Below are 21,865 nucleotides of genomic sequence, written 5' to 3' on the forward strand. Positions count from 1 at the left end.
CCTAAATTGGTACTCAAATAGCTTGCACTTCCAGATGGACATATTCAGGAAGTTGTCATAGGAATATGACATTCTTCACAGAAGGGCTGTCTCTGAGTTCTGTAATACACTAAGCCCAGAAAGCCACATTCCTTCCTTCATAATTTTCCTTGTTTTTCTTATCATTTGTTTGCCACTCTCCTGTTTGTATGACTTTACATATGTTTATATAGCATGTGAACAAGTTAACTATTTGCCAATTATGGATTTCATTTTGATTTTTCAAAACAAATGTCCACATAGTAATTAACTGATTCTATGTTCCAAGAAGATATATAATCTGAACTTGTCTCCCTCTGCTGGTTGCACATTGAGGTATCATGGTGCTTATTTAACCAGAATAATAGAAAAAAAAGGAGCAATATCCAATACTAATTTGTTTTGTACAATTATAAGGCTTTGCAGTTCACAATGCACAGTGACACACATAATTTCATATGTTATCTTTACTTCAACTCTGTGAGATAAACAGTGCAAGTATTATCACCCCACTTGTCAGAAAATTACTTCGAGACTCCAAGCCAGTAAGCTCTCATATGAAATTAGAGGAAAATCAGGAAGCATATGTAATTAGAAAAATTGCACAATGTTAAAACTGGAACAGATCCAGAAAATCATCTTGCTTAATTCCCCCATTTTATAGCTGAGACATGGAAACATAGAGTTTATGCAGTTATTTAGGAGCACTGAGATTAGTAATTAGAGAGCCCAAATCGCCAAACAATGTTCTTTCTTATAGTTCCATGCCACCCACCTAATAAGCCAGAATATTAATCCTTTAGAGCATAACTGAAGCATTTACACAGGTAGGCTGAGTCGCAGGTTAGAAATTCCTATTCTCTGAGGCTAGATCTGCATTGCATCAGAACTAACCATAGTTATTTTAAAATTATAAGCAAATAAGAAACCCAACTGATAACAAAGTAAAAGGAAACAAAGTAAAAGGAAAGTATGCCACTACACTACTAGGGCAAACAGATAAAAGGCTATACACAATCCTTGTTTGAGAAGACCAGTGCTCTGTCCATCCCTGCACTCTATAACTTGAGGAAAGCTTGAGACGGCTTTAATGGGTGCTGCAGTATCATGGGATGTGTTATCAGAAGATTTGGGTTGGAATCCCTCCTCATCCAACAGCCTGATAGCCCTCCATAGACTGTCTCCTATAGTTTTTTGGCTATTCATCCAGCATCCAACTCTCCAAAGTTATTCTCATTCTTATTGGGTGCTCCTCTTATTTCTTGGCAGGAAATGAATGCTAATTAAAATAACATACTTATGGATGAGTGACTCATATGCTCCAATCTCTGTAACAATACAAATTTTATGTAGTTTCCCAAACTCAGTACGTTTTTAAAAGGTAAACTATAGGGAGAAGATATTTTTGAATGGGAGAATACTGTAGTAAAACTTCTTTCTTATTGGCAAGAGATAAAAGACTTTTGGGTCAACAGTTGAAATGGTACACTAGAGATCCAAAATAAAATTATAAAGAAATAAAAATCATATAAAGCATCATATAGATCATATAAAGCATCTATATGATCTAACCTATTAAATCATAATATTTGCTCACATAGGAGAGAGTTTGGACTAAACCATCAACTTAACACATTGCACCTATTAAAAAATAACTTTAGAGATATAAGACATAGATCAGGAAAAGTGAAATAAATTAATAAAGATAGTGAATTTTTATATACTATGTAATTACAAATGTAAACTAATAGACAGTAGAGACAATTCACAAATATTAATACTTTCCAATATGTATGGTAAATATTCCCAATATATTTACTATCAATTGTTCAGTTACAATTTTCACATCTTTTATTTCTCCAGTAGCAAAATTAGAGTCTTCTTTCTTGTGTGGTGTTCTCTTTTCCTATTTCGAGAAAGCTTGACAGAGTATTGATCTCATGATACAATCAGACTGATAAAAGGCTTTAGAAGTCATTTGTGATGTTTGGATGCAATGGGAATGAACTGAGATGGGGAATATTTGCTGTTTTAGGAGAATTAGTTTGTAGGGAGAGCTTTGATCTAGGAAATATCTAGTTGGATATAAAGACTAGATAGTTTGAGGAAGTAGGAAAAAAGGAAAAGGATAACAGGCTAGCAAATATGGATTGTGATGCAACTGAGAAAACAAGAGGGAATGTGAGCTAGCCCACAGGCAAGGGAAGAGAAAGGTATAAGGTAGTAAAGAGGAACTTGTAACATGATCAATTATTTCTTGAACTAGAACAATTTTACTTAGCAGCTGATGAGACAGTCCAATCCTGGAAGCTATTTTAGTGTACATTATAACTGAGTAAAACAGTTTTCTTGGGACCAAAGGATACCTTTCTACTAAGGAACAATACTCCTTGACAATTTGTGACTTGTTTCTACTCCTATGATTTGAGTTTCAGTATTTTTTATTTATTATTATAAAAAATGTCTGGTTATTTTATTTAACAACAAGAACTCATTGAATACCTACTGTGTAACTGGTGCTTTGAAAGATCTGTGGTAAATATTCACTGTGGTCTCTTATGATAAGACTTCTGTGCCATAAGAAATTTTGTACCTTGTTAGGAAAAGAAGATCAATATAGAAATTGGTGAATGGTTTGAATATGGTAAAAAATTGTCTTAAATTTTGAGCAATTGCACTTCAGTCCAAGAAATTCAAACAGGTAGAAGTCAATTTGAACTTCTCAATGTAGTTAGGGTGTTTGGTATTGAAGAAGTACAGGCTGCAGATCCCTGCATCCAGAGTGACCAGCCTAGAGACAGACAACTATTTGGGCATTAACTATACAATGCAGCATCAGCTATGCAAATACCCATGCAATACTGTGTTTCCCTGAAGGAGGCCGTCCAATACAGACCAAAGTAATGTTTTCTGAGGGATAGCAATTAAGCTGTGTCTTAAAAAGAGAAATCATTTGTGAAGGTGGGACTGAGAGATGAGCTCCTTAAGGGTTAAAGTGTTGATGGCTGCAACACAGAGTGGACAAAAATCCAAGAGGGCCAGCAACAGAGGTAAATGCCTAGAATTAGAAGCCAATACCCTTGACCAAGGCAATGGGGAAGGGAAGAGAAAGCTCTGGCCAGCAAAAGGAGCCATGCTAGGGAGTACTGGGACACTCCTTTAGTTAAGAAGAATGGAGATGGACTAAGGGTCTAACAGACAAGATGTGGAAAATCTAAATTTAATGCATTAGGAAATAAGTGTTTAATTTCTTGGGCAACTTTTTGAAAGTGGAATTTGGAATAGCAGCTATATAAAATAGAGGATCCGAACACTGTCTCTGTTATTCAACCAGAAGAGCTAGTGACCTGACAGTAAGGGTAGAGAAAGATCAATGTAAAATCAAGATTGTAAAAGGAATCAAAGGGAATTGTTGACTGGGTATAGTTCCATGAACTCCCTTCTCTGCTCCTGGGTTTCTGGAAAATGGGATCATTGTTGATAAAGATGAGGGAGTTGAGAAAGTGGAGTGGAGTATAATGTGCATGGAGGTAGAGGGAGCAGTATGAAGAACTAATCCTGTATAATCATCAAGTTTACCCTTTGGGTAATACAGTCATCAGATGGGAATGTGCCTGTTGGTGTGGTTATGTTAGTCAATCAGTATGAATTTCCCTGCTGTGCATAAGGAAGGAAGGAAACTTTGACAAAAATTAAAAATAAACCATACAATCCTTTCAATGTTGAAGCTTACATTTTTAAAAATGCATAAATAAAATATTATGCTTTAATATCTATATTCTAAAAATGTGATACATTCTTTGCAATATGCTTAAAATACACATAATGCCTGGGCTTACATCAACCTTACTTACTGAAGTTTGATTGTCATCAACTTCTGTTTCATATGACTCTAGATTTTATTTTCTATGTCTCACTAGATCTCATCCTCAAACTCTTAGACAGACCAAAATATTCCAGGCTATGCTCACAGAATTTGATTGTTCAACATTATCCTCCGCCCTTCAAAGTCTTATACTTTTCTTTATTCTAATATATTTCAAACTGGGGTCAGACTCTTCAAAAAATAATCTGCGCATTTCAATTTCAAGATATATTTTGAATATCAAAGTTAGCTAGTTTTTTATAAAGATAAATAAATAATAAGTTTTATGTTGGGTAGGTGAAATTTAAGTTTAAATATTAAACAAGAAATTTACAAAAGATAGTCATAAATATGGAAATGAGTTTTAGGAAAGTATCTCATAGTGAAGAGCAGGTTTGGAGATCATCGGAGTAAAGGTAAGAGTTAAAATGCAGGGGTGTGTGCGTGCGTGTGTGTGTGTGTGTGTGTGTGAGAGAGAGAGAGAGAGAGCGGGAGGGAAGGAGGGAGGGAGAGAGAGAGAGAGAGAAGAAAAAGAATAGAATCTAAGAACTGAACTGAGTAAGGTTTGCCATGTTAGAGAAAGAATACAAAGAAGAAGCAAGAAAAGTTGTTCCTGGAGAACAGAAGGGCTAGAGTGTATCTCATTTCATCTGTAGAGGAGAAAGTGCTTTCACATTCATTTGTCTTTATTTGATACCTTATAGCACTCCAGAGAGCTCTTTGGAAGAAACATGTTATATATGTCAGGTATTAAGGTAATAAACATGAAAACAATAATAGATACTCAAGACCTTTTAATAGAAGGAGAATGCCACCTGTATTCACCACTAAGTTGTTTGGATTAATACCAAAGAATGAGGGGCACCCAGAGTAGGACAGGCCTAGGGAAACCCAACGCGTGCAGTAAGGTAAAAATCACCCTGAGGGAAAGGGCGGTCACCTCTTCCAGTGTGCCATTCTATCTTATCCAAAGTTCCATTGGCCCTTAACTAATTCAACAGATGGTTGCTACCTGTTCAGTTGGACTTTCAGCTTCCCAAGGGAACTGATTAGATTCCAAGCCTTCAATTCACCATCCTCATCATCATTATTACCAAATGGCAGGTCATGAACACTTATGTAGGGAATAGTTTAAATATATGTTTGATTTTTTTCCCTAGTAGCCTATATTGAAATGGAATCTATTCCTTAAAAGGCCATTTTACAATACAGTAGTTACTTTATTCTGCAAATACAGTTTGAGGTTTTAATGTTACCTAAACATTTTGTAAATGATATACATATATATATATATTTTTCACACACACATATACATAGACATAAATATACCTTTGGTTGCAAACACCAATTTGTAATTAAAAAAAAAAAAAACATTTTAAATCCTGCATGATGGCTGGGGTTGTGGCTCAGTGGCAGAGCACTTGCTTACCCTGTGTGAGGCACTGGGTTCGATTCTCAGCACCACATATGAATAAATAAAATAAAGGTCCTTTGCCAATTAAGTAAAGAAGAAGAAAACCTAAATAAAAAATCCTACATGAAAAGAGAACATCACAATCCCCCCACATAAAGATACTTTCACTAATATGCCCAGCACAAATACCCCAAGAACTAGGGAGTTAGTGACTTATTAGTTATTTGTCCAGTGACTCATCATCAATCGACCTAAAGCCTACCTATATAACTGGAAGAGTTTACGTTCCAAGCCTGCTTCTTAGTATGCTCGTGTTGCTTCCATATGGGGCAAATGAGGTACCAGAGAATAAAAAATAGGAAACTTGGGCTCCAAGTCTTGGAGAGATGTTCGCAGAAGGAAGCATGTGTATGGGTCATCTTTGGTATCATATATAGTTTTTGAGCTTGAATTTTCATATTTGACAAATGAAAATCCTACAGATATCCAGATATGACCAGATTTTGTACAACCTCACTGCTATTTCCAACCATCCAATTCTTTCTGTCATCTGGAATATGGTGCTGTGTATTGCCCTGATTCTTTATCATCTCTACTTGCCTAGGCAGATGAGATAGAGTATTATAAAGTACTATATACATCAGTGTCCTCATGCTCAGCAGTACCTTTTCATATCTGAAATTCAGGGGGAACAATGTCCTTTATTTGTATAGGAAAATGTCCCATTGATATCAAAAGTTTTCTGTTTTGCCAAGCAGCAAAGAAATTGAGAGGAAGGGCATATTTAATATGCAATTATTTTTTCCTCTTGATGGGAGTTTAAAATGTTCTCCTTTATATGAAATAAAAAGTAGGATAGTTTAGATCTCTTCTCACAAATTGAGCTTGTATCCCTATACCATGAGTTTTAGATCAAACAAGTTTAATTGTATTTCCCAATGTTTTCATTCCATAGGTCCCCCTCCATCCCAGAATCCAACTCTTTCATTTTACAATTGGGATAACTGAGACTCTAAGACTATACAGGTTTTGATCAAGGTCACAAAATAGATCACAATAGAGACAGAAAATGAGAAATCATTTCTTCTTGCTCTCAGTTCAGATCTCTGATTGAAATATGCTGACAGCCAGGCAAAGGGGAATATATATGACAGCACACACGTATGTGACTGTCCTTTAGCTTAGTCTATTTCCTTGGGTAGGATGGGTAGAATCTTCCTCCCTCCCTGCCCCATTTCCACCCTTCAACTATGCAGCAAATTCCTCTTCCATAATTATAACCCAGTTCAAACACCATCTGCACCTCAGGCGGTGCCCCTTGTTTCACCCTCCTTGAAAGCACTTGGATCATTTTGGTAGCATAGTTTTCAAACACATCAGAGTTCTTTGCAAGTAGTACCCTCTAACTTCAGTGTAGTGGATTATGAACTATTATCATTACTTTATTGTGAACTAGTATGAACTACTATTATTACTTTAGAAACTCCATAAGAATTAGAACCATGACTTATGTATTTTTGAATGCATGGGTTTTAGCACAGAACTTAATGATGCTGACTGTCCTAGGACAGTTTGTAAAAAAGTTCAATTTAGTAAAGACAACTTGTGAAAAGTACTTTTTTTTCATAGTAATCAATTTTAGAAGTATACCTTAACTGTTGACATCATATTGCACTTTGATTTAATTTCTATGGAATGTTTAGAAAATATAAAACCTAACTCTGATGACTAATTTTGGTGGGATTTCAGGATGAGTTAAGTATTCTATTTCAGAGGTAACACTGGCACTTACATTTCCCATTAGGTCTTATTCTAGGATACCTGAAACTCCTCATGACTGATTAAAATCTACTACCTTCTCCTTGTGTAAAAATGATAATTTGCATTCATTTATAGCTATTTTTTCAAAAATCATCAGAGATAACCTGGAATTGCAGGACTCACCTTAAGCAGATGATGCTTCAGCTAATGATTTGTCCACTAACTTGATGGTTTGCTATTGGGAAATTTCTGGATTCTCGCATCTCTTCCTATATGACTAAAAAATACACTATTAAGAAAAGCTACAGTTTCAGAATGTGAGAATGACACCTTTTAGAACAAGACAAAGGAGGACCAGTCAGGTAGTTCAGTTGTTTTTTCTAAGAGAATTAATGGAAAATCATTTAACCTAAGCCTCATGTCCAGACATCTCCAGATGAAAATATGATAGATTTTGATGAGGGGGAAATTAGGGGATCATTCATATAGCATGTGCCCTGTTTTAGGGTACATGTCTTTGATCTCTGTTTCCACACTGTTTTCTCCCACCTTCACTTTGAACTCATATCTAGTTTCCATTAGTAAAATTTCTCTTCGTTGTACCCTTCCATGTTTTAACTATTTATTTTTGTCCCTTTCCTTTGTGACTATAACTCCATGTCACACAGTGGCCCATTTAAAAAAAAAAGAGTTGGAAGTTTTAAAGTTATCTAATATATGTACTGAAACATTTTCTAGGTTTTTGTTGTTCCTAATTTCCTTTTCAGTTTTGAGTTACCAATCGCTCTTGATTAGAAGTGCTTGAAGATGAAAACAGTAAATTAACCCAGAGTATTTACTTTGGACAAAAAGAATGAAAAAGAAGCTAAAGGCTGTGCTAACTTCTTGGAGAACAAATTGAAGAAGTCAGAATCCTTGTTCTCAAGAGCATCATACTACAGTGGGTAAGGCACACACACAAATTGCTTTGGGCTTATGTGTGACCTTAGATTGAATTTCAAATTTTTGTTTTTTAAGTTATTGGTTCCTGGAAATTCAAGGATCTCTACTTTGCATTTTGATATATTTAAGTGAGACAAAGAAAAGAATATTAAACAGGAATAGTAAATGTGGGAACATAAGGTAATCCTCGTAGTCCTTCATTAAAACTGGCACAGGCTTTGAAGACTTGAGACTTTAGTGAGAAGGGGGAGATTTGGAGAGGCTCTAAAGCAAAGTCCCCAAAATGATTAAAGCAGTTAGAAAAAATTAGCAGATGCTCATCAGTTTGGAGCCAAGCAGATATTGTTACTGGATCAAATTAGAATCTGCCCAGAGGCTTTAGGAAAATATTTTTGTAATGATTTTAACCCATGAGTGTTGGCCACAGCTTCACTTCCTTAACACTACCTTAACTACCTCATGCTTCTCAAACCCTGTCCAGCCCCCTTCTTGAAGTTGAGGCTGGCCTTGTCTCTAAGCCCATCTCAGCAGAGGCAGCTGTGATCACTGGTCTTACTGCCATTCCTTCTCCATCTAGGCTTGGTGCTCAGCCTCTGGTAAGAGTCTCTCCCCTCTTTGCCATGTCCTCCCAGTCCTACCCTTGAGAGCCAGCCAATCCTGAAATTCATCATGTGGGACAAAAACCAAGTAACCAGCAAGTAAATAGATGCTTTGACTATTCTGCAAGATTATATACACCAGAACATGTAATTAGTAACCTACGGACATTACCAGGATAATATACAGATTATTCATATATTATAATATGCAAAATTTCTGGGTTCCAGATACTTACTCAGATGCCAGGAATACAAGAAGTGATCAGACATATTCCTACTTTCATAATTTAGTTGAACAAGTAATATATTCAAGCCTACAAATCACCACACTGGGTGTGTTTATTATCTCGATTGTGGTAATGATTTCAGGGTATATATTCATGTTAAAACTTATCCAACTATGTACTTTAAACATGATGAGTTCATTGGATGTCATTTAAGCTTTTGTAAAGTTATATTTTAAAAAATCAGCATTCTTCTGGTATATTGGGGGATACTATTTTTTAAAAAAAGAAATTTGAGATTTTGAGAAAGATATTTTCAAGAAGAGCAAAAGCACAAACGTAGAACTGATTAGGGAAAATAAATAATTTTGACGAAAGTTTTATGGAAGACAGGATGCCAAGGCAAAATATTAAGAATTAAAAAGAAGAAGCAGTGGGAAGGGAGTTATGCAGTGTTTCATTCAATTGGTACCCCAAGCATGTTATGATGTCTAGAGTAGAACTGTTAATAGGAGAGGTAGACTAGAAAGATAGGAAGGAGCCATATCAGAGAGCATCCTCTGACTCTTACTAGCAACCAAATAAGAATGGGGTGGGGAACAAATCTATAAGGTTGCGTGGGCCATGTTTCCTTTGCAACTGTACTGAGACTTATTCCAACACACACACACACACACACACACACACACACACACACACACACACGCATGCACATTCATTTTCTTTCCCAATAAGTAAGGTATAGGAACACTTTTCTTATCCTAAGAGTATGGCTTAGTCCTGGCTCTAGGAAGAATTTGAAATAATGAAAAGTAAAATTAAAAATATTTCTGTCTTTTCTCTCCAAACTTCTAAGCCTGGTTTCTTCTGTAGCTCCATATACACACACACACATACTCACTCACTCACTCACTCACTCACTCACTCACTCACTCACACTAACAAGAAGATTTGAGAAAGGCAATAGAAAACCAAATACCAAATAATTAAGTAAAAGGTGGGGGACAGGAAAAAAAAAATCATGAGAGAAGAGAATAAGACCTTCAACTTCTTGGAAAAGAAGGACTTATCCTAAAGCCACCACTTTTTCTTACTCATTCTTTGTCTCTTCAGATATTAACTATAAAATAGATGACTTTCCAAGATTTTCAGGCAAAAAAAGTGAGATTTCAGCCAAATGTCCAATTTATAATCCTTAGTAAGGAACATCTGATCTGAAAACTAATAAATGTGGGTGTTACGGAAACTTGAAATATTTATTAATAGACTTTTAAAAATTCAGAATATTTAAAATTCCTTTTGATATTAAATAACAATAGTTTAACATCAAGTTTCTGACGCTTGTTACTAAATCAACTGTATATAGGTGGGAGCTGTCAGAAGACTACTGGATGAATGGGCTTTCCACCCAAGGCTGCATTCTGCATTTCTTCTCTCACCTGGAGCCCATGGGTGGTACATTCACAGACCACTGGGAGAACTCAAACCTAGACACTGAAATTTCAGTCATGGAAAAATAAAAATAAAAAAAGATGAAAATATTTGGGATTTCCCAAAAGCTTTAACTCCTGTTGTGAAGTTCAAGAATGAGTTGTGTGAGTTTTCTGTAAAGTCATTGCTGAGGAGCATTTTCCAAAAAACTAAGGTAGAGATTGATGACTTTGTTGGAAAGGCTGGCAGATCATGTCCCCAGAAACCGTCCCTTTCCTTTTAGTTGCAAAAAGATTGAATGAATCTGCCCAGAATCTGTCCAGCTGCCTCTTGTCAGGCATGGAACACTGAATTCAGTATTTCTCTATGGAATTACTGGGCAAAAAGTAAAAGAATGAAGAAAGTAACCTATAGGGGCAGGGCTGAGGTTACATCCCTAAAGACTCTCTGCTAGGTCTTTTGGGGTATTTAGTCCATCGAGTTGCCTACACTGGATATCAGTGAATGTGAAGAGTTCAGACTTTTAATTCAATTTATTTTTATGGAGCATTTTCATGGCTTCTTGTCCTACTCTGCTTTTATAAATGTTCTGAGGATAGTGCTCATTTGGGGGACATAGCTCCCTCATAAACACCTCTTTCCTTCATTGTGATCATTGTTTCTAGATGTTTGATTTTGGATTAGTCAACAAGAAGCTACTTTTTCCATCTGAGTCATTCTTTAGCCTCAGTTTTAATTTCCTCCTCAAGAGAATTCAAACTTGGCTTAATAGTGTTTAAATCTCAGAATTAAAAATGATACTGTTAGACCACCAGATGCTATCGTGTTCCCTAGTTTTTAAACTATGATTTTCCAAATTTTTAGAATTTTTTAAGTAGATGATTTAAGACCATGGTGTGAAGTGGGAGCAAAGGGCAGGCTCAGGAAGTTGTCCACCAAAGAAAAAAGGAGGTTAGGCTGATTTTATTCACTGAGGTTCCATTTTCAATTTCATTTAATAAAAGATCTTGGTTGTTTTTGTGTTTTTTTGGTTTTTTTTTATTAGTGAATGAGATATTCCAGTTCCAGAGAGAGAGATTCAGTAACTTATTTCAGGTCAGTCAGTCACAGAGTCAGGATTACAACCAGGTCTCCTGTGTCTTCATTAACCAAGCACCTTTTTTTTTTTTAAAGAATATTTTATTTTTTAGTTGTAGATGGTCACACAATACCTTTATTTATTTATTTTTATGTGGTGCTGAGGATGGAACCCAGTGCCTCACATGTGCTAGGCTAGCTCTCTACCACTGAGCCACAACCCCAGTCCTGTCATCAACCAAGCATCTTTTCTGCCTTTCTACACTCACACTTTTAATATCTCTTTCTATCCTGTTGGCATCTGCTTATCCTCTTTTAAAAGAGTTCCCATTTTCCTTTCTTCTATCAGTGACTTTATAGCTGTGTCTAGAGCAGTATTGTTTTTATTTCTCATTTTTTTTTTCAATATCCTTTCCTCATCAATTTTGAGAGTATGTGTCTACTGCCAAAAGACAGGAGGGGTCAGGATTATCATTATTAATGTTATCACTTTCCACACTGACAATATTTATTTAGAGACATTCAACTTTCATAACACATTAATTATATGGGCATGAACTCTTACATCCTTATGAAGTTCAGAGAGGGGTTATGAAATCTAAGGCCCTAAATTAAGAAATGACTTGTCCCAAGATGCACTGCCATTTGGAAGCACAAACATGTCTATAATCCTGTTTCCCAAGATCCATTCTTTCCACTTGACCACTCTGACTGAGAAAGTTCAGAGTGGGGGGAATGTCATATTACTGCCTGCCTAAGAATTTGACTGTCTGCTTTCCCTTGACATTTCTAATGACTTGGTTCCTTATTAAATCAGTCATGCAAACATTTACAAATTGCTAATTCACCTTGCCAACCTCAACACCAACCTGCTAGAGCAAGACCAAAGGGTCATAAGGTCCTCCGTAAACATTCCTTAACAATCCATATGGTTGATTACCCTTTTATTATCAATGGCAATGTCGCCTTGTTCTCTGCAACCTTTACATTTTTATAAATTCATAGGACAATTCATCCTGTTTTGACCTCTACAGTTTACATCTTCTCTACCACTGATTTTTTATTTGCCCAGTCACTCTGCTCATGCCAAAATATCTTCTTTGGGGGATGACCCTGTGTAATATACTACCAAAGACCTTGACCTTATCATTACCCCTTTGTGGTCACTGTGAATCCATGAGTATTCAGGCTGATAAGCATAGATGATTGTAAGGAGGGCTGGTAGGTGTCAAATATAAAGTAGATTCTCTCCATGGAAATAACAATAATGGGGGGTACATTTTTCAAGACTGGTATATGCAAAACTTTAAGGAATGTGTATATATTCAGTTTGAAAGGTAGATAAAGATATGTAGATATAAACATATGTGAATATATGTATGTATATATGAATATGTACATATATATATATTTCCCCAAATATATATAGTTCTATTTGCACCCCCACTGGCAGAATTTTCATCAAAATCTAAAGATTTGCAAAAGGCCTCATACATTTCTTCTTTCTTCCAGCTAAGATGAAGCACATAAATTATAGTGATACTAATAACTCCTGAATCAGTTGCTTTTGACATAAAGCTGGTGTTCTTTGCCCTACAGTGTGGTAGGTTTAGAGAGTAAAGGAAGCAATTTGAATACACATTGAAGGGCAGGGAATTTTGCATTATCAGTAGTTTTCTATTGAAAACTGGTGTCCTTTAGAATCCATGGAAAAGCCATTTATAGGTCAGTCATGGCAAAGTGATACAATCACATTCCTCTATTGCTAGATTAGGTCACTGTTCACTTATGCCCTGTGTTCATGAGGTTATTTGAGCTGCCATTTCATACCTGATGCCACTTATGGTGAGCTTTTTTATATCTAGTTTGGAAAACCAGTTGAAGGCAGAAGGTAGTTTTCTTTCTCCACTATAAAAAGAGTTTTTGGGTCACGGGTGGTTGCCTTCTCACTGAGCTTTTAAAAGACGAGAGAAAATGCCTTCAGTTTGCTGGGAGCAAAAATATGTTCTTTTTCATCTGAAACCATTACTTGAATCTCACTAAATATTACTGAGCATCCCACAAGTAGCTTATCATCATATCTATTTGCAACAGCAAACTGAATGTATTAGAAAAACCTCTTCAGACCAATGGAGCCTAGCAGCCCAGGAAGCTTCAGGGAATAAAATATCTGACAGCAGGTGGCCTGGGCAGGCCAGCTGTGTGGTTGTACGTAGGAACTGCCACTTAACAAGTTAGGGCAGCCTGTTACCATAGCTCATAGGGAACTGGACACAATTCTATTCCCTTTAGGCACCCTGGGGCTGCAGGGGGAAAAGGAAGCATTTCATCATGTCCTATGCCTCCTTTTTCATGTAATTTGAGGTTATACTTGGACAGAACAGTTTCATGTGCAGGAGTAAAACTGTCAGTGCCAGGAGATACTGGACCATTGACCCAGAGTCCATATGTCAGTAGTCTCATTCCTGTTTCAGCTGTGGTCAGTTTCCATGGTAACTGGCAGCCAAAGCTTATTAGTGCTTGTTAGTGTTTAAAAGGTGATTTATAAGCATATAAATAATTGGCAGCTCGTTAACAGGTGGGGCTTCTGAACTTAGCTGCCTTTGGCAATTATCTACAGGATTCAAAGAGTTGTGCTGCTGTCCTCTGCAGCTGCCTGCCTGCCTGCCTGGCTCAGAGAGCATCAACCTTGAAAACAAGGCAAAGAGGAAACAATCCATTAGTGGGGTGGGTGGAGCAGATCCTGTGACTGATGGTGGTCCTTCACCTCGTGGAGTGCCCAAGAACAGATGGGAGTGAGTATAGGTTGCCCACTTTCAATTTTTCCTTCAGAAAATGTACATACTCTATCCCCCAAACCTTTGTTTCTTGGCAAATTCATTAGGAAAGGAGCCAGAAATACATATGAGTGGCTGTTTATGCTGTAACAGCCCCTTGTCTAAGAGTACCTCCCTGAACCAGTCGTAGCAGAACCTGAAAGTGCATCAAATAGATGGATCACTTTATGTTCAGGTCATTTGTGATCTTTCTCTCACTCACTGTGTGTGATTGAGTGTGTGGGTGGGGAGAAAGTGAAGTGAGTTGTTTGAGGATGTAGGAAAGAATTAAAGTTCAGAGAAACAGGGAGGTTCAGTTCTCCTATTAGTGGTTAATGTACTAACTAACCTTGCTATTGATTTTTTTTCCCCTTATTCTGGGGGTTGAATGTAGGGACTTACACAAACTAAGCAAATACTCTGCCTCAAGACTTGCTGATCATATTTTTAATATCTAGAGAGAAACATGACAGCATGAAAAGATCTAAGACAGAGCTATGAATTTTTAAGGATTGTAATAATTTGTGGTTGTGACCACAGTTTTGTCAGATTACTATTTTGACTGGCTAGATCCAAGTTAGACAGTTCTGGCATTTATTTCTTGTTTCAAGTGCTAATTTTTAAAGACCTCTGACAATGGCTAATATTTTTCTACAATTTGAATTAAGAAAATGTATTCATTGATGAATGCCATGAATTCATTACTTGCATCTATAAATGATACAACATTAGTCATTATTATATTTCCATTATTGTTACTTTGGTCTCAGGTACATGAGAGAAAGAGAAAATGGAAGGTAAGTGGAAGATACCACAATGGTAGTAAGAAGAGGGGGAAGAGACTTTGGAGAGAGGCACTAAGAACAGGGAAAAGCTAAAGGCTAAAAAGATGTTCCATATGGTTTCTGTGGATTATTTCTTTCATTTGTAAAGCATCTCAGAAGCCTGGGACCAGGCAACATTGGCCAGTGCTGCTTAAAGACGGCATAAAAGAAGGATGAGTGCATCTGCTATGCAGTGTCACAGGGAGTGATGAAGTTTGTCTCTGAGTCAGGGCCTGCTTATGCCTTTGATTATTTTAACTTGCATATTGGTGTGTTTTCCTCCACATTCTAGTGAAAGGCTAATCCCACTCATGAAACTCTGAGCTCACCAACAACTTGTAAGTTGTTATTCAGGTTGAGAAAACACCAATCTATTTATGGAAACACCTTTTGTTTTAATAATTGGTAGTGGTGTTAAAATTCTACACTCTACAAAATTGGGGGTAATTATCTTTATTCTTTCTCTGTCTTGCTAAGATTTTTTGAACACTTTCTATCTTTCCAAAGAAACTATTATTTCATATAAAAATAAAAATAATACTCATGTAATTCTTACCATGTTCCCAGCATCATTTTAAGTAGTTTACATATAACTTACATAATTCTCACAAAAGGCTTATAAATCAGATGTAATTATTATCACCTTTTTATACTTAGGGAAATAAACGTAAGAAGCAAAATCCTGCTCAAAGATACAGCAAGGAGCAAATTAAGAGCATACCTGATAATTCAAAAACTTGCTATAGTAGGGGATATTCTCCTAATTCCTGAAATCTACCAACAAATAAATAAAGCAAGGTTTCCACATCCAATTGTGATGTAGAAAGTCATAAGAGTGCAATCTCAGCCTAACAAAGAAAACAAATCCAGTGACATATAAAATCAGTTTTCCTAAACCCATCAGAAAATGACAAAGCAAAGAAACTTTGAATAAATTACATTTCAATGAAGAATAACTCTTGGTGAGAACACAAACAAAACTGCTCTCCTCCCTGGCTAGTTTGGCAAGAAAAGAAAAACTCTCCCATGGATAGGGCTAAGAAGAAATCAAACAAATCTTTAACAAAATTTTAAATCCTGTGTGTATGCTGCTAAATAAGATTAGGATTCTGAGTCTCCCAGTTGCAGAGGAAAACTGCTTTCACCTCTGAATTCTACTAAGACTCTCTGGAGTGTTTAGGGCAGTTTTCCAAAGATTGAAGTTTGGAGAGAAGAGCTGAGAAAGAGAGATCAACTGGCAGAATTTGTTGGATTTTTAGGGCAATAAAACTATATTTGGATGCCATAGTACAATTGTTGACATGTGTCATTATATATTTGTCCAAGCCCATAAAATGTACACCACCAAGACGGAAACCTAATATAATCATGAACTTTGAGTTATAATATGTATGCATGCAGGTTCATTACTCGTAACAAGTGTATCACTGTAACAAGTGTATCACTGTGATGTGGTATGTTCATGGTAAGAGGCTGTGTGTGTTGAGGGGGTGTATGGGAACTCTATGATCTTCACTCGATTTTGCTGTGAACCTAAAACTTCTCTAAAAAATAAAATTTGTTAAATGTGTATATATACAGACTCTGTTGATGGAATAGCATAGTTTATTTGAAGGTAAATGTAATGAATTAAAGACATGTAATTTCTAAATTTCTACTGCAGTTACTAGCTATACACTGCTCTTTAAATTTAGATGGGAATTTAAATAAAAATTTAAAACCCAGTTCTTAAGTTGTACTAGATACATTTCCAGGGCTATAAGTGGCTACTATATCGGACTAAACAGACACAATATTTCCATCATTGCAGAAATTTCATTTAGAGATCCCATTTCTAGATAAGCTACTCAAATACAAAGGCACATTTCTAAATATTAAAATTTTGAGTTAAAATGGAATGCAAATATCTGTGATTTACCTAAAGAAGGTATAAAAGAGCAACAGAACAACAAGTTAATAAATGGGAAAAATCTAAACCAAATACAAAACCAGAACATTTAAATGAGACTACATCAATAATTACCTTAAAAGTTAATAAATTAAATATTCTATTGAAATGTCAGAGATCTTAAGATATAAATTTCTATATACATATATATATATGAGAATGAAACAACTCTATGCCATTTATAAGGAATAAATTTTATGTAAAGACAAATTTAAAGTAAATGTATGAAAAAACAAACTTCTTAAATATTAAGATGAACAAATCATTCTGTTCAGATTAAGATTTGTTGGGTTAAATATGCTACTTAAATAGTAAGATTAAGAAATTTGATACGGCTTTGTTAACATCAGTAAAATTGACTTCCAGAGAGAGAATATTATTAGAGAAAAGGAAGAACATTTCATAATTATGAAGAGATTGATTGATCAGAAAATCATAACATTTCTAAATGTGTATGCACTCAAAAAAATAAGATTGAAAAATACATGCAGCAAAACCTGACAAATGTAGACAAATCCACATTTATGGTCAGAGATTTTATTGACCACATTCTCAGAAAACTATGTATATGTAATACCCCACCAGTTTCTGCCTGTGTGTGTGGACCATTTACTTGGGTAGAACATATACTAGGTCATACAAAGGCCTCAAAAATTAAAGGATTAAAATCATACAAAGAACGTGTTCTGTACATACCTGTATTAAAATAGGAATTGAGAACAAATAAGGGTATATAGAAAAGCCTCAAATATTCAGAACTTAACAAAAAGCTTTTAATCATGGGTCAGCTAAGATATCATGAAAGGAATTAGAAAATATTATTAGAGGAATTATAATAAAGAGAATATCAAAATTTGTAGGATTCAACTGAAGTATCACTAGAAGGAAGTTTATAATTGTAAATGCTCATATTGAAAAGAGGGATGGTTTAAAACAAATGATCAAATCTTTTACCGTAAGAAACTAGATAAAGCAGACTAAATTAATCCCAGAGCAAATAAAAGAAAGGAAATGATGAAGACTAAGGGGAAAAAAAATCAACCAGTTATAAAACAACCAATAACCAAAACATCAAAAGTTGATTATGAAAAAGATTAACAAACTAGACATATCTCTAGCAGGATTCATCAAAAAAAAAAGTGAACGTACATAATATCAACATCAAGAACAAAAAGGAGATGTCACCAAGAGTACAGGAAATATATGGAAAATAAACAACTTTAAGCCAAAAAATTCTACAAGGTAGATGAACGGACAGACTGAACAACATACTTATCTAAACCAATGTAAGAAATAGGACATTACAAATGACCTGAGAATGGCAAAAGACATTGTTTCATAATTAAAAATTCTTTACTGAAGTTTTATAAAATTTGAAGTAAAAAATTCTAATTCTACCTAACTTCTTTCAAATATGGAACCTTTATTGTGAGATCAGCAAAACTCTAATACCAAAACCTGGCAAAGATATGACATAAAAATACATACCAAAAAATTAAAGATGCAAAATTTTTAAAAGAGAAAGAAAAACTGAGGGCACACAAACACACAGCACACACACACACACACACACACACACACACACAATGACACAGAATGATGCATTATGAACAGATGGATTTTATCTCAGGTACATAGATGTGGTTTAGTGTTCTAAAAAGTCAATTGATATAATTTGCCGTACATTAAAATAAAGGAGAAAAACCATACAATTATCTCAATTCATGTATAAAATAACATTTGACAAAATTGTCTGTATATTCTGAATTAAAACAGATTAAGTATGGAAGGAATCTTCCCCAAACCAATGAAAAAAAATCTATAAAACTCCTATGACTAACATCCCTAATTAAGAAATATTTGCACTTTTATTCTACAAAACAAAGCCAAAAATGTCATTTCTCATTATTTCCGTTAATATTTTCCCAGAGACTCCCTCCTGTACAGGAAGGCAGGAAAAATAAATAACAAGCTGAAAAACTAATCAGAGTAATTAGAGGGGATAGTTGCAAGGAAAGTGATTAAAAATCCAGAATGCCACATGAAATCTACAAAGAGACTGAGATTACTAGGTAGAGTTACTCACATTTTAGTACTCAAAGCCATCTCACAACAATCAAGTATACTTTTATAAAAAATATAATTTCTTTTTTCCTTTTACATTTTCTTTCTTGTTTTCTTTTTTCTTTCTTTTTTTTTTTTTCTTTTTTTAACTTGCTATGTTACCCATGTTGGTCTCAAATTTGTAAGCTCTAGCAATCTTACCACCTCAGGCTCTCAAGTAGCTAGCAGTACAAAAGTATAACACCATGTCCAGCATTCTCCTTCATTTCTAAAGGATATAGTATTCTTTGTTGTCAGCTTTCTTTTTCTTCTTCTTTAGGGCTGTGAAAATCTCATGCTCCTTTCTCCTGGGACACCTGTAAATTATCTGCTGAGAAATCTAATGTGAGGTGAATTGGAACATGCTCATGTTTTTTCTTTTCTCTTACTTGAGGATCTTAAATTTTCAACTTTTAAAATGTATTATAATATGTCCTAATGTATATTTTGTTTATTAAATATAACTGGCGGTTGTTGACCTTTTCGTACCTGAATATATGTATCCTTCTCTACAAAGGGGAAATTTTCTATAACAATCACTTTGAATTAACTTTCTACACCTTTTGCATTATCAAGTTCCTCTTAAACCCTAATATTCTGAATATTTGCTCTTTTCATACTATCCAAAAGTTTTTGTAAGCTTTCTTCTTTTAATTAGAGCATTACAGTTGTACATAGCAGTTGTGTTCATTTTGACAAAATCATACATGCATGGAATGTAATTTACTTCATTTCACCATTCCCAGTTCCCCACAACTGGCTTCCTTTATCATTCCTTGTTTTAGTTAGCTTTTTCGCTGCTGTGACAAAATGATCTGACCACCACTATTACAGAGGGGGAAAGGCTGATTGAGGGCTCATGGTTTCAGAGGTCTTAGTCCATAGAAGGTTGGCACTATTCCTTAGAGCTCGAGGTGAGGCAGAACATCATGGCAGAAGAGTGTGGCAGAGGGAAGCACTTGCATCATCAGGAAACAGGGAGAGAAAGACTCCACTCTCCAGATGCAAAATATATACCCCAAAGCCACACTTGATTTCCACCTTCCCCAGCCACACCCTACTACTTGGATTAATCCCATCAGAGATTAATTCACTGATTGGGTTCAGACTCTTAGAACCCAGTCATTTCTCCTGTGAACCTTCCTGCATTGTCTCACATGTGAACTTTTGGGGGGACACCTCACATTCAAACCATACCATTCCTCTTCATTCTTTTCCCCTTTTTTCTCTTCCAAATATGTATTTTTAAAAAGTCTGACTTCAGGATCACTAATTATCTCTTCTGTTTGATCTGTTCTACTAATGCCTTCCATTGTGTGTGTGTGTGTGTGTGTGTGTGTGTGTGTGTGTGTGTGTGTGTGTGTGTTTTAACTTCCTTGGGTGCCTTTCTCAACTCAAGAATTTTTTTTTTTAATTGCTTCCTTACTTCTGTTAAATTTCTCCATTAAAATAGTGAATTATATCTCTCTGTTCTTTTGAAGTTCATTGAGTATCATTAATACAGTTCTTTTAAATTCTCTCTCTGAAATCTGTCCAAACTTGTGATTATGTAGTCAGTTTTTGGCATCTTATTTTGACACTGAAGTAAGATCATAGTTCCCTGAAACTTTTGAGTACTGCAGAAAAATGAAACCGATCCCTATCTCTTATGATTTCCTAGCATCAACTCAAAATGGATCAAGGACTTGCCAGGCATGGTGGCATACACCTGTAATCCCAGGAGCTCTGCAGGCTGAATCAGGAGGATTTTTAACTCAAAGTCAGACTCAACAAGTTAGCGAGACCCAGTCTCAAAGTTAAATTAAAAAAAAAAAACATAAAAAAATAAATAAAAGGGGTTGGGGATGTAACTCAGTAATTAAGTGCCCCTGAGTTTAATCCCCAGACCCCCTGAAAAAAAAAAAAAAAACACAAAATAATTTTTAAATGGATTAAAAACTTAAAAACTACAGAAACAACAAAAAAGAAAACATGATGAAAATGCTTTCACACATTGGAATGAGTGAGGTTTTTTTGGACAAAAGCCCCATAACACAGGAAACAAAATGAAAAATAGAGATGGAATTTCAATGAACTAAAATGGTTCTGCTCAGCCAAGAAAATAATCAGCATAATCAACACACAACCTACTGAATGGGAGAAAACATTTGCAAACTATCCATCTGATAAGGGATTAATATCCAGAATATAAAAAGAGCTCCAAAAATGTAATAGCAAAAATAAATCAATAAAATAACATTAAAAATGGGAAATAGACCTATATAGATATTTCTTAAAAGAAGGCACATGATTAGCCAACAGGTGCATAAAAATATATTCAATATCATTAATCATCATAAAATGCTAATTATAAACACAATGACATATCATCTCATGCTACTCAAAGTAACTAATATCCAAAAGGCACAAAATAACAAATGCTGATGAGGATGTGGAAAAATTGAAGCCCTTAAATACTGTTGATGAGAATGTTATCACAATCAGTATGACAAACAATATGGCAGTTTCTAGAATTACTGAAAGTAGAACTAACATATGAACCAGCAATCTCACTACTGGGTACCGTAGTGAAAAAGAGTGAGATCATTATGCCAAAAAGACCTGTACTCTCATGCTCATTGCACAACTATTCAAAATAGCCAAGAAATAGAAACAACCTAATATTCATCAACTGGTGAACTAAAGAAAATGTGATTTATATATATATATATATATATATATATATATGTACATACGTACATACACTATGGAATACCATTCAGCCATAAAAAAGAATAAAATCTGTTCATTCACAACAACATGGATAGAACTGGAGATCCTTATGTTAAGTGAAATGAATCAGG

The sequence above is a fragment of the Sciurus vulgaris genome (genome assembly GCF_902686455.1).
Source record: "Sciurus vulgaris genome assembly, chromosome: 10".
Taxonomy (NCBI): Eukaryota; Metazoa; Chordata; class Mammalia; order Rodentia; family Sciuridae; genus Sciurus; species Sciurus vulgaris.